Here is a 6,535-nt window from a genome sequence, read left to right as displayed (position 1 = left end):
GAACATTGTTGCTCCCTTCAACTGATCTAACACATCATCAATCCTCAACAACAAATACTGTTCTTGATAGTCACTTTTTTCAACTATCTATAGTCAATTCATACTCTGAGAGTACCATCCTTCTTCTTCACAAAAAATACCGATGTGCCCCAAGGTGATACACTTGGCCTAATGTATCCCTTGCCCAACATTTCCTTCAACTGCAACTTCAACTCTACCAACTTAAGTGTGCTCATCCTGTAAGGTGATTTTGATGCTGGAGCTGCCCTTGGCACTAACTCAATAGAAAAGTATACCTCCCTGTGAGGTGGAAACTCTGAAATGTCCTCAAGAAATGCATCCTGAAACTGTTGTAGAACTGGGTACCTTCTCAAAGAATATGCATCCTCAACTTCCTTACCTTTATCACTAGAAATTGGCACTTCGAATAACATATACCCTTTTCTGTGACTATGTTTTGCCTGCATAGTTGTCACCATCCTAACTGATGTTGCTTTTTTCTTTCCCTACAAGATTCTTGGTTCCCCATTTTCATCCACACACTCAATGGCTTTGTCATAACAATCCACCTTGGTTCTATGAAGGTACAACCAATCCATGCCCAACAACATATTGTATGATCCAAATATTAATACATTCAAATGTGCTATGGTAGGCATACCATTCAAATCCAATCCACAATATCTTACCTAATGATGAACTCACTTCTTTGTACTTGTAGCCAACTGCACTAACCAATATTCTGCATGCACTTGTTTATTAAAACCACACTTATCCACCAAGTTAGGACTAACACCTATAATTAGATCCAAGTTCAATCAAAATAGAAATAACTTGATCACAAAGCTTACCATCCATCTCAATAATAGATGCCCGATGGTCTACCTATTTGTTATCCAATGCACCATAAATACGAGGAATGCTTTGACCAACATCCCCAACAATTTTTGCCTCCTATGCACTATATATCTATGGCCTACCACCCTGATTCTGTGGACAATCTCTCTTAAGGTTCTCCTTACCACATGTCCAACACTCCAACCAACCAGTACCCTCACCTCTATGATGCTACTGTGGCCCTTATCCCTGTCTAGCTACATTAAACCTATTTTGTGGTGCTACATTTTCTTTCTCATATGTATTTTGAGGCCTTGCTCTTTTTGGCTACCATTTACCTTTACCTTTGTCTTTTCCTTTCCATCCTTGCTGAGATTCATTCTTATGCTTTGATTGTTCATAGCAATGCTTCAATTTCCAAATAACTTCCTCAAGTGACTAAGGCTCATCATGCTCAATCCAATCTCTAAATGCTAATGGAAATCTGCTGAAATATTGTTGAACTTTAGCCTTCTCATCTTTAAGATATGGTACATACCTCAATAGCTCCAGGAACTTAGTCGTTTATTCTTCATCAGTCAATGATCCCATCTCTAGCTCATAGAATTCTCTGTCCTTACTGTCGTAGTACCTTTTTAATAAATACTTTTTCCTGAAAAGCCTCATGAACTCATGCCAAATCAATTCCTCTATCTTGATGTCTCTAACCCACTTCACATCTTCCCACCAGATGTCTTCTTTAACTTTAAAGCTAAATATAGAAATTTTGGCCTTCATGTTTTTTGTGTACTCATGCAACTCAAAAAACTTGTTCATTCCAAGTATCCAAGCCTCTGCATCTTCTAGTTTCTTCAAGTCTCCATCAAAAGTAGGTGGCTTTGATTTCTTAAACTCATCTGGAAAGTATCCCCTATGACTCTTCCTATAAGGATGATAACGATGAAGATCATGATTCCTTTCAAAACCAAAACTAGAATAGTACATGTATCCATCACCTCTCCTATCCGAAGTATCGAACAGCTTTCCATCTCTAAAAGTGTCATCTCTATCTGAAATGTGACCACCATGAGACCTACTACCATATGCCCCATTAGTTTTGTCCTCCTATCCATGGATGATCCAAAGTGGCCCTTGTTGCTACAAATATGAAAAACTTTGAAGGAGTATAGCATTAACCTCTACTTGTTTCTCTTGTGACTGCATGATTTTGTCATTGTCTACCTTACAACTCCTTATTTCTTCCTTCAAACTTATCAATGTGTTTGTCAAATTAGAAGAGTTCCCAACACCACCCTACTCATCTGATTCATAGGGAGAGTCTTTGTAGTTTTCCATCCTGCTATTCATTTCATCTCTTTCCTGCAAGGCATACTATGTCAGCTAAACTAAATCACAAAAGCCAACATACCTTAGCATAATTCGGGGAGGATATCTCGTCTACAAGATCAACCAATCAGTGTCAAACATGTATAACATAATCATAACAACATATAGACATATAACACATAAGCATATAACCATGTAACCATTATTCTAGCTAGAGTACAGTTATCAATGCATGACCATATCAAATGTACATACCATGACCTCATGCATGGAAACAACAACCATATTAATATACACTAACAATATGCAAGCATAAACAACATGTAACCAATCATATAATCATGATGACACACTTCACAGTAACAATATCCTCTTTCAGATGGTGACATCACTACAACCATGACTGACACCATGCATATGCAATAAGCATATAGACCACAAGGATGATTAACACACATGCAACTGACATGAATGCATTATTGACACACACCACCCATCTAGTCCAAGGGGTGAACCATGCTTTGATACAAATCTGTAACACCCTCCTCCCACATTTACCTAAGTAACCGTCCAACCAGGGTAAACATGTGACGAGAGGCTACTATGATTGGATTCAACCTCCTAGGTGACCTTAAGGAAATGGAATTGATCAAAACAAATCATACAAACATTCCACATCAATTATAGGACCCCTAAGAACCATCCCAACATTTCTAGTAACCAACCCCTGGGTCCCACTGAGGTTTTAGACCACTTGACGTATGAACGCTCCCATGCTATGGGTCTGACAATGTCTAGGAGGCGGTGGACACTCTCATGACAAGGCCTACTAGCATCCAAGCACTATTTTTCTCAGTGTTGTGCCAGAGTCTCCAGGATTTGAGCCACTTTTTTTAGGCCCAAATTATCCCAAGTCACTGGCCAAAATTGAATGACACCTTCAGAACAGAAGATAACATGGAAAAAATGATGCAAGTGAAAATACTTGAATAAGCCCTTAACTGAAACCTTACTAGCCATGGCAAGGATTTCGTCAAACATATCACACATATGTAATCTATAGGTGTAAACAACAAATTTAAGCATTGTTGGGTGTGTGTTATATTCTTTTCACGACTATCCCACACGGGGGGTCATAGGGGGGGCGACATCCTCCCTATATGTTGCGCTAGGTATAGCAAGGGGGGGTAGTAGACCCCCTGCACAGGGTCCAAGGCAACACCCCAAGAATTTTTTTTGGACCTTATATTAGGTTGGCAGACCTACCTATGGTTTTGTGCATGAATTTCACAAATTGTTTTGGGCGTGATGGTTTTTTGTCCATGGTATTTTGTAGATCTGGTCAAGGTAACTATGGTTATGTTCTAATCTAGGGATAATGGATTAGGGTTTATGGATGCTTTGACATGTATATATATTTATTGTAACATTGAAATAAATATAATAAAAAAAATCAATCTGGTAGTCCCAGTTTTTGGATGCAGGGGAAATCTCTATGTATATCTATTTTATGTTTTATGCTCTCGACATTGTTTGTTTTCTGTTTATAGAATTCGTATCTAGGTAATTTCTGTACATGGTTAAAAACTACAAGCATAGGGTCTCATACTTATCTGAGAATTGCTATGAAGCATTGTTCCCTTATATCATTCGCTGCATTATCATCTATTAGGTCATAGATATATTGTTCATTCATTTACAAGTAAAAACATGATGAGATCTATACATAGCCACTGTCATAAAATATATACTCTACTAGCACAATAGCGACATAAATACCAAGGAAATCACAACCATATGATCCACATATAAGCTAGTATAATACTCATAGAATTACAAGGAGAAATAACCTCATATTGATGATGAAAAATCCAAACCTGTGATGGGACTACCACATTCCACCTGACCATAGAACAAATGAGCCAAATATCTCTTCAACCATTCACCCCCATGCCACATTCCAAGCATGAATGTGAGACTCAAACCAAAACAACCAACCAGGGAATCCCTAGGCTAAACCACCTCACCCTCATCAATAGAAACCATGCTTTACTATAATCCATCTCAGATCACTAGGCCAACATAATAAACATGTGTTAATATGCTTTACCATGATCTCCACCCAATCACTAGGCTAAACAAGCATGGATGCCACTGGATTTCTCCACCTAAAACATGAGGAATTTTCTCATCTCCTAGTCTCTCAGGATTTTCCACAATCCATAGTTTGATCCAAGAATCACTAGGACCTAAATTGAGACACCACCCTCTAGGCTTTACCGTATATCCCTTTATTCACTAGTAAGTATTTCTAGACCTAATGAAGGGAAAACACCTCTTTTCTTTACCATATATCTTGCCATTCACCACAAGGATTCCTAGTCCCACCGAGGCAACACAAAATCCATCTTTACTGCAACCCATAGTCTGGTTTAGGGGTTACTAGGTGATGTGTTCTATCATTTAGAGATCCACTTCACTCAGCTTCGAATCCATCCAGTAATCCAGCTCAACCAAAACATGAGAACCCCATCGAACCATGACTATCCGGTAATAGCAAGGGTAGGCTGAAAACACCGTCACATTTGGAAAAACCCATGCCATAACAACAAAAGAACCACATGCAATACCATGCATGCAAAATCTAGGAAGGAAAACACACATGAAAATCGATACCTATGAAGAATAATATTGTAGCTACTTCTTCTTGCTCTTCCTCACTTTCTACTTCCTTCCTCTTGCCTTCTTTGTCTTTCTTGATCCAATACCAAAATGCTCCAAGATAACTCTAATTGTTGAAGAGTGAGAGAGAGTGAGAGAGAGAGAATAATGAGAGAGCTCTAAAACTGAACTGACAAAAGGTTACCAACTGATCCTCAAAAGCCTTTTTATTAATTAGTCCTCTATTTTCTTCATTTTCAATTATTTTCCTTAATTTTCCTCCTCACATGCAACTTGTGACCTTTCACCTTCCTTTTCTCTTAATTTCCATTATTTTCATAAATAAATGTGCCAAAAATGACATTTTTCCTTTCCAAATCCTTAGCTATTTCCTTTGTCAATTTCCTTAGCCATAATAAACCAAATTGAACACCCACTAGGATGTTTTTCCCAACATTCAACTTGGAATAAGTGCCCCATCAACTGAGGTTATTATTTTTTCCTTTATTAACTTTTATTACATGGAATTTTCACCAAGGTTCTTACAGCAGTAGAGGTAGGGACTATGTTGCGTCACAACTATTTCTCTGACTATAAGAAGGGAAATCTATGTGTGGGAGAATAGATTGTATATGGAACTTCATCACACAGAAGAAATTAATTTTATATTACGTTTGCATTTTCAAAATTTCAAATTTAGCTAATAAGGTTAGTAGGTAACATGTTTGCAATGTCTTTCTTCCGTTTCTTCGGTTAGTATTTTCCTGTGTAGAAATATAGGCCACCAACATTCATATTGCAAAGTGCACTTCGCAAAATCTATTAGTAATAAAATACAAATTTCTCTTACGCCAAAATGCTAACCGAGATTTCAAGTTTCATTGTGCTGACCTCCACACTCCGCACAATCTACCAATATCAAATTGAAAATGCAATAAATCTAAAAGAGTTGAAAATGCATTGAAATTAAAACATGTCTTCATACTTGCGTCATTCTGTAGGAATTCCCCAAATCCTTTATTTCACACATGAATTTTTTCTATGCATAGCCTCCACACATGCACAACTACCTCCAAATAGTTACTTCCATACTCAATAATGCTCCCCGATCAATAATTGACATTCAACAATGTAATTAATTGATGTGGGTTTAGGATATTATGGGGAGGAAGAAATCATTGTGAAATGTGTTCCTAAATAAGAATTGAAAAATAGATTTGTACATTTATTATTTTAATAAGATTTTCCAAATGCTTTGGGCATAGTGAATACTCTGCACACATGCATTTTTTCTACGTGCAAGCTTATTCCGAATGACCAGTTCCACACAACCACATTTGCAAAACTACTTCCATACTTGTGAAATATGTTACTAAATAATAATTAAAAATAGATTTGTATAGTTATTATTTTAATAAACCTTGTGTGGGGTTGGGCCTGAGTGTAATTTTCACTCTGCAAGTAGCTCTGCACATTGCTTGTTCACACAAGAAATGCTCTGTAAACTATTTATTTCTCTTGAGAAGACTTGATAATTATGGTAAATGTAGTTAACTTTTGTTTTTTAATTCTAAACTGATAAATTTCATTGACACTGTCAAAAAGGTTTCATTGGGAACTCAATTCAATATATATGAAAAAAATCATTATCGCTTCACAGTTTTCTTCAACTTTTCATTATTTCAAAGCATTGAAATATTAAATCTAAAAT

This window comes from Pinus tabuliformis, chromosome 1_2, assembly GCF_031772625.1.
Source record: "Pinus tabuliformis cultivar Carrire ecotype Pingquan chromosome 1_2, CPIR1, whole genome shotgun sequence".
In the NCBI taxonomy this organism is placed as follows: Eukaryota; Viridiplantae; Streptophyta; class Pinopsida; order Pinales; family Pinaceae; genus Pinus; species Pinus tabuliformis.
The sequence above is the reverse complement of the archived record's forward strand: the minus strand, read 5'-3'. Positions refer to the sequence as shown.